Here is a 12,212-nt window from a genome sequence, read left to right as displayed (position 1 = left end):
CAAAAGTTGAAAGTTAACGGGGAAAAAAAGGCTCACAGGAAGTTCATTAAGAAGAGATAAACAGCTTGCCAGGCACAAGTATCTCATGTTTATACTTTCTGTGGAGATTCATATCTTTTTGTGTGATTTAGTTTGTTTTACAATTTTGTAGTTTGGAGCCTTGTTCTGAACTCGCTGTGCATTTTAGAATCATCTGAGGAGCTTTTAAACAATAACAGTGTCTAGGCCTTATACCTAAAGATACTGATTTAATTGGCCTGGTGGGGTCTGGGCATGAATTCTTTTAAAAAGTTCTCTGAGGTTGGGGCGCCTGGGTGGCTCAGTCGGTTAAGCGTCCGACTTCAGCTCAGGTCACGATCTCGCAGTCCGTGAGTTCGAGCCCCGCGTCGGGCTCTGGGCTGATGGCTCAGAGCCTGGAGCCTGTTTCCGATTCTGTGTCTCCCTCTCTCTCTGCCCCTCCCCCGTTCATGCTCTGTCTCTCTCTGTCTCAAAAATAAATAAAACGTTAAAAAAAAAAAATTAAAAAAAAAAAGTTCTCTGAGGTTGATGGGGGGTGGGAGGGAGGAGAGGGTAGGTGATGGGTATTGAGGAGGGCACCTTTTGGGATGAGCACTGGGTGTTGTATGGAAACCAATTTGACAATAAATTTCATATAAAAAAATAAAAATAAATAAAAATAAATAAATAAATAAATAAAAAGTTCTCTGAGTGAGTCTAAAATATGTGGTAGGGGTGGGGGGGTATGGTGCAAGCTTCTATTATATCTGATATACTTAAAGTATTTAAGGTATGCAGTATAAAGGCAATGTAGGGAGTAGAACAATTATTTCTGGCTTCACAAGATTTGTGAAGATTCTCTATTCTTTTGAATGAAGTGATTGCTATATGATAAAGAATAGAATCCTATTGAATTACTTGTTGGAGAAAAAAAATATATAATTGGATCAACAGTGCACTACCAGCCATGGACCACTGAAATTTACATTGATACATTCTCATTGCTAAATATTCCCAGTTTCTTCAATCTTTCTTACTTTACTACAGTTAGGATTTTATAATAGCCCCCTTCTTATGCCCTGTGTGCAAAATACAAAAAACAATGGTGTATTTTGTCAAATGCTTTGTCTGCATCTATTGAGAGGATCATGTAGTTATTGTCCTTTCTTTTATTAATGTGATGCATCACATTGATTGTTTTGTGGATATCGAACCAGCCCTGCATCCCAGGTATAAATCCCACTTGGTCGTGGTGAATAATTCTTGTATTGTTGGATCCATTGACTAGTATCTTGTTGAGGATTTTTACATCCATGTTCATCAGGGAAATTGGTCTGTAGTTCTCCTTTTTAGTGGGGTCTTTGTCTGGTTTTGGAATTAAGGTAATGCTGGCTTCATAGAAAGATTTTGGAAGTTTCCTTCCATTTCTATTTTTTGAAACAGATTCAAAAGAATAGGTGTTAAGTCTTCTTTAATTTTTTTTTTAATGTTTATTTATCTTTGAGACAGAAGGAGACAGAGCATGAATGGGGGAGGGTCAGAGAAAGAGGGAGACACAGAATCCGAAACAGGCTCTAGGCTCTGAGCAGTCAGCACAGAGCCCGACGCGGGGCTCGAACTCACGGACCGCGAGATCATGACCTGAGCCGAAGTCGGACGCTTAACCGACTGAGCCATCCAGGCACCCCTTTTTTTTTTTTATTTTTTTTTTTTTAACGTTTATTTATTTTTGAGACAGAGAGTAGTCTTCTTTAAATGTTTGGTAGAATTCCCTTGGAAAGCCATCTAGCCCTGGACTCTTGTTTTTTGGGAGATTTTTTATTACTAACTCAATTTCTTTGCTGGTTATGGGTCTGCTCAAATTTTCTATTTCTTCTTGTTTCAGTTTTGGTAGTTTATATGTTTCTAGGAATTTGTCCATTTCTTCCAGATTGCCCAATTTATTGCAGTATAATTGCTCATAATATTCTCTTATTATTGTTTGTATTTCTGTGGTGTTGGTTGTGATCTCTCCTCGTTCATTCTTGATTTTATTTATTTTGGTCCTTTCCTTTTACTTTTTGGTCAAACTGGCTAGGGGGTTATCAATTTTATTAATTCTTTCAAAGAACCAGCTTCAGGTTTCATTGATCTGTTCTGTTGTTTTTAATTTTGATAGCATTGATTTCTGCTCTAATCTTTATTATTTCCTGTCTTCTGGTTTTGGGTTTTATTTGCTGTTCTTTTTCCAGCTCTTTAAAGTGTAAGTTTAGGTTGTATATCTGAGACCTTTCTTCCTTCTTTAGGAAGGCCTGGATTGCTCTATACTTCCCTCTTATGATTGCCTTTGCTGCATCCCAGAGGTTTTGGGCTGTGGTGTTATCATTTTCATTGGCTTCCATGTACTTTTTAATTTCCTCTTTAATTCCTTGGTTAGGCCATTCATTCTTTAGTAGGATGTTCTTTAGTTTCTAACTATTTGTTGTCTTTCCAATTTTTTTCTTGTGGTTGATTTTGAGTTTCATAGCGTTGTGGTCTGAAAATATGCACAGTATGATGCCAATCTTTTTGTACTTGTTGAGGGCTGATTTGTGTCCCAGCATGTGATCTATTCTGGAGAATGTTCCATGTGCACCCAAGGAGAATGTGTATTCTGCTGCTTTAGGATGAAATGTTCTGAATATATCTGTTAGATTCATCTGGTCCAGTGTGTCATTCAAAGCCATTGTTTCCTTGTTGATTTTTGGTTTAGATGATCTATCTATTGCTGTAAGTGGGGTGTTGAAGCCCCCTACTATCATGGTATTATTATCAATGAGTTCCTGTATGTTTGTGACTAATTGGTTTATATATTTGGATTCTCCACATTTGGGGCATAGATGTTTAAAATTGTTAGGTCTTCTTGGTGGATAGACCCCTTAATTATGATATAATGCCCTTCTTCATCACTTGTTACAGTCTTTATTTTAAAATCTAGACTGTCTGATATAAGTATGGCTAGTCTGGCTTTCTTTTGGCAACCATTAGCATGATAGATGGTTCTCCATCCCCTTCCTTTCAATCTGAAGGTGTCTTTAGGTCTAAAGAGGGTCTCTTGTAAACAGCATATAGATGGATCTTGTTTTCTCATCCATCCTGTTACTCTATGTATTTTGATTGGAGCATTTAGTCCATTGATATTTAGAGTGAGTACTGAAAGATACAAATTTATTGCCATTGTGTTGCCTGCAGAGTTGGAGTCTCTGGTGGTGTTCTCCAGTCCTTTCTAGTCTTTGTTGCTTTGTTACTTTTTTGTTTTGTTTCATCTTTTCTCCCCTCAGAGAGTCCCCCTTAAAATTTCTGGCAGCGCTGGTTTAGTGGTCACAAATTCCTTTAGTTTTTGTTTGGGAAACTTTTCATCTCTCTTTCTATTTTCAATGACAGCCTTGCTGGATAAAGAATTCTTGGCTGCATATTTTTTCTGAATCAGCAAGTTGAATACATCCTGCTACTCCTTTTTGGCCTGCCAAGTTTCTGTGGATAGGTCTGTTGCAAACCTGATCTGTCTTCCCTTGTAGGTTAAGGACTTTTTTTTCCTTTGCTGCTTTCATGATTCTCTCTTTGTCTGTATATTTTGTGAATTTGACTATGATATGCCTCGCTGATGGTCGGTTTTTGTTTAATCTAATGGGAGTCCTCTGTGCTTCCTGGATTTTGATGTCTGTGTCTTTCCCCAGTTGGGAAAGTTTTCCACTATGATTTGCTCACATAAACTTTCTACCCCTTTTTCTCTCTCTTCATTTTCTGGGACCCCTATGATTTGGATATTATTCCTTTTTAATGAGTCACAGAGTTTTCTAATTGTTATATCGTGCTCTTGTGCCTTAGTCTCCCTCTTTTTTTCTGCTTCATTTTTCTACATAAGTTTGTCCTCTGTATCGCTGATTGGCTGCTCTGCTTCATCCATCCTTGCCACTGTGGCATCCATTCAAAATTGCAGCTCAGTTATGGCATTTTTAATTTTGTCCTGCCTAAATTTTACTTCCTTTATATCCACAGAAAGAGATTCTATTTTATTTTCCAACCCCAGCTAGTATTATTATTATCATGATTCTAAATTCTGATTCAGACATCTTGCTTGTATCTCTGTTGATTAGGTCCCTGGCTGTCATTTCTTTCTGTTCTTTCTTTTGGGGTGAATTCCTTTGTATTGTCATTTTGGAGGAAGAAAAATAATAAAATTAAACTTAAAAAGAACAAAAAAATCAGCTAAAGGATGCTAGATCCTAGGTGTGTTATCATCTGATTGTTGAAAAAAGCTTGATAGAATAGAAGGAAAAGGGAAAGAAAAGAAAAGAAAAGAAAAGAAAAAAACATTTGAAAATTTTTAAAAAATGACTACAATAGGGGTGCCTGGGTGGCTCAGTTGGTTAAGTGACAGACTTTGGCTCAGGTCATGATCTCACAGCTTGTGGGCTTGAGCCCCATTTCGCGCTCTGTGCTGACAACTCAGAGCCTGGAGCCTGCTTTGGATTCTGTGTCTCCCTCTCTCTCTGCCCCTCCCCTGCTTGCACTCTCTCTCAAAAATAAACATTAAAAAAAAATTTATTAAATGAATACAATAAAATAGAATAAAATGAAATGAAAGTAAAATAGAATAAAATTTTCAAAAAAGTAAAAAATATTGTTGAAAAAATTCACTAATCTTTTTTATTAAAAAGGAAAATAAAAATATTTTTTCTCCTCTGTATTCAACAATAAGAAAGGAAAAGAAAAAGAAAACAATTGAATAGATGGACTGATGAATGGAATGGAATATGATTGAAATTACATCCAGTTTCCCCTAGATGTCAAACTATGAAGCACTTTGTAAACTAAGCAGGCAGAGAGACTTGTGGTGTTCCTCTAGAGCATGGTTGGTCCGGTTGGATGGGGCTTGGTGTAATGACTCCATTCTCCATTAGATGGCCCTGCTTTGTTTACCGGGGCTGTATCTTGTGGCACATGTATGCATGTATGCATATGCATGAGAGAGGTGAAAATGGTGTCACCCAGCTACCCAGTGTCTGGTATCAGAATTCTGTGCTCTTGCCAACCAGCAATCAAGCACCCCTCCTTTGTCTCTGGCTTTCATCCACTCCCCACTTCTACCCTGTTAGTAACCAAGTCGTCAGCCTGCCAGGTGGCACCTCCTCCTGAGTTTTATCTCAGATGGGGCTATGTTTCCAAACTCCTCACTTTTGAGGCCCTGTGGCTTTAACCTGCTCAGACCCTCTGGAGGAGGGTCTTGCCAAACAATATCCGGGGCTGGCCCACCCCAGGAATATTCACATGACTGCACCACTGAAGATGCCCAGACTGGGGCCAGGTGCCAGTCCACCCCAGAAAAGTTTCATGCAATTGCATAGCAGAGGCCTTTCAGGGATTATGGTAAATTGCAATATACATCTGGTGTCTGGCTTCACCATTTCTTAATGTCCTTGTTCCAACACCAGCAAACATTCTCCGTTTGCTCTGGGCCGTTCTCCGGGGTCCTCTGGGACCTTTGCCTGTGGGGAGGCCACACACAAATGTCCTCCCAGGAGGGAACTGCCTCCCCGTGTGGCCCTTGGACCTCACTTTCTGCTCCTGGGGATTCGCCCTTCCCACCAGAGCTCCACCACGTATCGAGCTGCAGAGTTTCAGACTCTGCACTCCCCTGTTCATAGTCTTAATGGTATCCAAACCCTCTTCTTTCTCCCTTGTTAATTCTCTTAGGGTGTTTTCAGTCTTTCTGTTTCTCTCCAGCCGCTTTTGGGGTAGGGGAAAATGCCTTTCCAGTACTCTACCCCCTGTCTCCATCCTCTCTCTAAAAGCAAAAACAGCTCTTTACCCTCTGCAGCTTCTCTCTTTCCCAGTTCACTTCTCCATGCCGTGTACCTGCTGACTTCTGTGGTTCAAGTTATGTAGATTGTTGAGTTGATCCTCAGATCAATTTTCTAGGTGTACAAGATGGTTTGGTGTTGATCTAGCTGTATTTCAGGGATGAGAGACGCAAAAAACTTCCATGCTACTCCGCCATCTTGGTCCCTCCCCTATATTTCTTTGATTTCTTATGATCTCCCATCTATAACTCTATCTTAGCACTTACCCAATTATATAAGTGAAATGATATGTTTGTCTTTCTGACTAAAAAGTGAGTTCTAGGCCTTAGGAAGTATACCTTTATTCATTCCTTATCTCCAGCATTCAGATAGTGACTAGAACTTAAAAAGCAATTAAATATGTGGTAAACTAAGCTAAGGGCAATAGTAGGAAGATCAGAGAAAGGATGATTTGGAAGATGTGTAGAGAACAGAATCTAATCAACTTGAAACAGTTATATGATAGGAGTACCAAAGACATAAGGAAAGGGGAGAATGCCAAAACTTTTTAGCTATAGGGACTTGGATACATGATGGTGCTGGTAACCAGGATAGGCAGTTCAGGCAACAATAACAACAACAACAACAACAACAACAACAACAACCAGAATTGAAGAAAAAGACATGAGTTTAATGGCTGTATGTGAGATATCAATCAGTATCAAGTGAAGATGTCCAGTGACAAGGTAAGAAACTGTATTTAGAGCTCACAAGCAAGATCTGGTCTAGAATTATATTTGGAGGTTTTAATTCTACTGGTAGGTTGAGTTATGTAAGTGGTTATTATTCTACATGGAAAGTGTGCAGAGGGTAGAAGTGCCCAAATAAAAATGTTGAATGAGAAGAGAACAGCCAAGACTCTGATTGGGAGAATCCTCTGAAATTAATAGTGAAGGAAAATAAAATCCTGGGTAAGATGTATTGTTTTTTAGACAAGCACTATTCGAAGGAATGGTTTATAAATAATACCAGAGTCTTTCCCAAATCCAATTGGGCCAATAGCATATAGAATAGATAAATATAAGGAATATGAATGGCATATTTTTCTCAACATATTGGTATAAACTCCTCTTCAGATTTCTTTTGGTTTGTGAAAATAGGTACTAATGTAGGTCTTTTCTAAAAGCAAAGTGATGGAACACAGACTTTTGGAAAACGGGGAATATTCTTCAGTTTATGCCATTTCAGCTTACACAGCTTTCATAGGAACATTCTGCTTTCAGATAGTAGCAGGAAGCTATATTATAATTCATCTTTATGAGGAGTTTTTGTAACTTACTGAAAGTGAGAGTTGGAAAGTTGGAATTTATTGGTGTTTCTCCAGGGAAGTCTATTGAATGCATTAAGTAACTTAATGTTTAAGTGATTTAATATTTCACCAGCCAGCATCTCCCCTCTCTTTTTCTGGGAACTGCTTATACTTGTCGACTTTCACTGAGTTATGCTATATAACAAACAACTGGGAGTTGTGGTTTACAAAACAAAGTACCTCCTTGCTTATATTACGTATAGATCATAAGTTGCCTACAGTGTTGCTTCAGGCTTTTAGAAGACTCTGCTGTGCACCATGTCTTGTCTCATCCTGATTCCAGGCTGAAGAAGACCTGCCCATTCTCATGGCAGGGATGGGGGAAAGCTGCTATTAAATCACAATGCCTCTTCTTTTTTTTTTTTTCAACGTTTATTTATTTTGGGACAGAGAGAGACAGAGCATGAATGGGGGAGGGGCAGAGAGAGAGGGAGACACAGAATCGGAAACAGGCTCCAGGCTCTGAGCCATCAGCCCAGAGCCTGACGCGGGGCTCGAACTCACGGACCGAGAGATCGTGACCTGGCTGAAGTCGGACGCTTAACCGACTGCGCCACCCAGGCGCCCCTCTTCTTTTTTTTTTTTTAAGTTTGTTTGCTTGTTTGTTTGTTTGTTTAATCTCTAGGCCCAAGGTGGGGCTTGAAATCATGACTCTGAGACCAAGAGTCGCACACCCTTATGACTGAGCCAGCCAGGCACCCCTAAAATCACAATACTTCTTTTTTTTTTTTTATTTTTTTTAACGTTTATTTATTTTTGAGAGACAGAGAGACACAGAGCATGAACAGGGGAGGGGCCGAGAGATGGAGAGACACAGAATCTGAAGCAGGCTTCAGGCTCTCAGCTGTCCGCATAGAACCCGACGCAGGGCTCGAACTCACAAACCGTGAGATCATGACCTGAGCCGAAGTTGGACGCCCAACTGACTGAGCCACCCAGGTGCCCCAAAATCACAATACTTCTTAAAGCTTCTGCACAAGTGTGTTGTATGTCATGTCCTTTCACTTCATTGGCTAGAAGATATCATATGACTAAGCTCAACCTTGATGGATTGGGGATATATACTCTTAACAAGGAAAGGGACACTTCAAGTCACATATACATATACATGGAAAGGGAGCAGCAAATAAGTTAATAATACAATTGGCCACATTATTCCTCTGTCAGCTTAAACATTGTGGCTTTTGTGGGAAAATGCCCATGTTCTTACATATTCCCAGTTTTTTGGCCACAATTGATTTCGTCAGAGTTGAGCATATAACTAATTCAAACAGAACCCTTCTACTTTCTAACAAGAATTGAGAAAAAAATTTTAAAAAAGAATCTCCAGTAGCCACATTATAAAATGTAGTGCGTAGGAGGAGTTGTCAGTGACCATATTCTTCAACAAGTGAAGAAAACCAGGCTGTAGTGGCAGGGAACAGAGTTGACACACAGAATAAAGTTAAACAAGGATGGGGAGAAAGTTATGGCATCTCTGCTCTTTCTATGGTTTGGTTGTCCATCCATTCCTTGGGTTCTGTAAATTATGACGTTTTTCTTTTTGTCTAAGGTAAAATGGAATTGGTTTTTGTCATTTGTAGTGATATCATGGTTCATGGATGTGTGTAATTTCATTAATCCTAACACAAATACTTTTAGGCAGGTACTGTAATTAACATTTCACAAATGAGGATCAGAGTTAGGGATGGAAGTTCTCTCTGATACCCTGTCTAGAAGAAATATTTTACAAGAACACCCAACTACATTATTCTACACTATGCTCACCAAGCAATTCTTTGTCCTGGTTTCTTCCAAGGGCACTAATATACTGGGAAACTGTGCCCCCTACCCCCCCCCCCCCCCCGCCCAAAAAAAAAATGGACTGATGTTGGTTATCTTGCCAGAAATAGTTTGTATTATGAAATAACAAATTGATACTATGATTTATAAATTAAGGGGTTTTTTTTTACTGACTTGGGTTGGTGTAAATCATTTCTGAGAATTTGCATTCACTATTTTTTAACATAACCTCAAGATTTTATTGTCTTCATAATGTAGCAAAATATGAGGCCTCGAACTGAATCATTTGGCCCTTTCTCTTCTTATCTCCTCCCAGTTCAAAATGTTTGCATCTCTTCATAACCAGCATTCTCTTAGACCTGTAGTTGGGCTCAACACGTTCAAGCCTCAGCACAATCTTCTTTGTAGTTTTAGATTTTTTCTGGAAAATGAGCTTAGTCTGCCCACGAAAGCCACTCTGCTTCCTGTCATAATGCCACTTTCCCTGGGCATAAAGAGAATATTTGCTTTTCTTGTACTTTCTTGTAAGGTTGGTCCTTGCCACACTTCTTGCAGAAAGTCCGCAGGTTTTAGGAATGTTCACCATGTTTGTAAGAGCACTATCAGCATAGAAAGTAAGTTAACTATTTAGAATTTAAGAATCTGAAAATTGAAGATCATCTTAGAGGTGAAATTTATCAGGATTTGATCTTGCCTAGAACACCTGTACAGCCTATTTTTGGACAAGTACTTACTGCACAGCCACCATAAACTTGGATTTTTCAAGATGCTGAAAGATAGAAATTCTATAAAGAACTGACTTCTGGACACAAAACTGAACTTTCTGATCAGTTAAATCTCAAAAAGATCTAAAAGATGTATTAGTCACCCACGTTGTGTTTAGTCCTTGACTAGCTACTATCGGGGTTAAAAATGACCTGAGGTGATATCAGTGAAAATAGCACAGTAGTATACTCCAAATGTCACCCCCCGCCATAAAGGAAATGAAAAATGGGCAAAAATGTCAGAATCAACTTTTTTGTAATTTTGGAAATTAGCGAAAGGCCTGTAGCAACTTGTCAAATACTCAGGAGAAATGGCTGTTTTTTATTAAAGAACTATAAAATTTATGGTGTTTTAACCTATGCCAGCCCCATCCCTTGCTCCTCAGATCAGTGGTAGCTGTAAAAATAACAGTCTGCATTCCTGATACCAGAGGGAGCAAAACATACCTCATAAGCAAAGAATTGTAATTCATTGCTGTTCACCCTTGAACAATATAGGCTTGAACTGCATGGGACCACTTACATGCACATTTTTTTTTTCAATAAATACAGTACAGTATAAATGTATTCTCATTATGATTTTTTCTTTTTTTAAGTTTTATTTATTTTTTGAGAAAGACAGTGTGAGCAGGAGAGGGGCAGAGTGGTGGTGGGGACAGAGGATCCAAAGGGGGCTCTGCACTGACAGGCTGACAGCAGCAAGCCTGATGCAGGTCTTGAACTCAAGAACCGCAGATCATGACCTCAGCTGAAGTCAGACGCTCAACCAACTGAGCCACTCAGGCACCCCTTCATTATGATTTTCTTAATTTTTTTTTTTACTTACTTTGTTGTAAGAATATAGTATATAATACATATACAAAATATGGGTTAATTGACTGTTTATGTTACTGGTAAGGCTTATGGTCACCAGTAGTAGGCTATTAGTAGTTACGTTTTGGGGGAATCAAAAGTTATAACTGGATTCCCAACAGGGGGAGATGGAGGGGTTCACCATCCCTAACCCCCATGTTGTTCAAGGGTCAACTGTATTTGTTCTAAACTGTCTGTTGGCTGCCTCAAATATAGGCTTGTCTTTATTTTGCTTAACTCCAAACTAGCCTCAGGCTAAAGCTCCTTCCCACAGGGCATTTATTGAAAACATTTACAGTATAATGTCTTAGGTTGCTGCTCCTGCTGTGATAGATAATAGCTGGGGTAAATAATAGATTAATCAGAAAGGCTGGGCTATGAGTGTCCTGTAAGCTTACAAAGCTGAAAATCTAAAAGGCTAAATGCATGCTCAGGGAAGTGTGGATGCTCAGGAAAGATTCAAGAAAGCCCTAAACTCACTCCCTCCTGACTTTGAGGTTCTAAGAAAGAAGGAAGTGATGGCTAAGGCAGAGTTGTAAAGTGACTGGTGAATGTTGAATGCATGCCACAACAAATATACATAGGTTCTCTCCAAAGACTGGGATATCTTTTGGTTCCAAGTATTTAAGAAAATCTGTGGCCAATCATTAGGTGACCACTAAGCTACCATAACAGATACTTCAGGGGCTACATACAACAAAGAACAGACTGCAGAATTAGTTCAGAAAAGTCACTAAACAGGTGCCTGGCTAATTCAGTTGATAGGGCATGCAACTCTTGATCTCTGGGTTGTAAGTTTGAGTGTTGGGTGTAGAGATTACTTAAAAATAAAATTTAAAAAAATTAGAAAAGAAAGTCACTAAACAAAAAATAACAACTACAATAAATGATAATATCAACAAATCCTAGGGAATGGAGAGTTAATATAATCATTATCACCCAAAGTCTATATTTACATTAAGGTTAATTCCTGGTGTTGTACATTCTATGACTTTTGACACATGTTTAATGACATATATCTTCCATTATAATATCATACAGAATAGTTTCACTGCCCTAAAAAAAAATTTTTTTTTTAAAGTTTTAAGTAATCTCTACACCCAGTGTAGAGCTCCAACTCCCAATGCTGAGATCAAGAGTTGCATGCTCCACTGACTGATGCAGCCAGGTGCCCCACCCTAAAAAATTTCTGTGCTCTGCCTGTTCATCCCTTCTTTCCCCTCTGACCTCTGGTAACCACTTGTCTTTTTACTGTCTCCATAGTTTTGCCTTTTCCAGAATGCCATATAGTTGGAATCATAGTATGTAGCCTTTTCAGATTAACTTCTTTCACTTACTCATATATATAAAAGGTTCCTCTATACCTTTTCATGACTTGATAACTCATTTGTTTTTAGAGCTGAACAATATTCTATTTTCTGGATGTACCACAGTTTATCTGTTCACCTACTAAAGGACATCAAATTTTGGCAATTACAAATAAAGCTGATATAAACATCTGAATGCAAATTTTTGTGTGAACATAGGTTTTCAACTCCTTTGGATAAGTACCAAAGAACATGATTGCCAGATTTTATGTTAAGACCATGTTTGGTTTTTAAGCAGCCTCCAGTCTTCCGAAGTGACTGTACCATTTCTCATACCCTG

The 12,212-nt window shown here is 38.8% G+C and overlaps 1 protein-coding gene and 1 pseudogene across 1 annotated transcript in view; both read right to left on the bottom strand.

Annotated features, from left to right (window-relative positions):
* PRMT9 (protein arginine methyltransferase 9) overlaps positions 1–12,212 on the bottom strand; it is a 95,008-nt gene that overhangs the window by 41,469 nt on the left and 41,327 nt on the right. The gene's annotated exons all lie outside the window — the stretch shown is intronic.
* On the bottom strand, positions 9,175–9,797 carry LOC112858845 (large ribosomal subunit protein eL42-like; annotated as a pseudogene).

The sequence above is a fragment of the Puma concolor genome, chromosome B1, assembly GCF_028749965.1.
Source record: "Puma concolor isolate L17-30 chromosome B1, mPumCon1.1.hap2, whole genome shotgun sequence".
In the NCBI taxonomy this organism is placed as follows: Eukaryota; Metazoa; Chordata; class Mammalia; order Carnivora; family Felidae; genus Puma; species Puma concolor.
The sequence above is the reverse complement of the archived record's forward strand: the minus strand, read 5'-3'. Positions and strand labels throughout refer to the sequence as shown.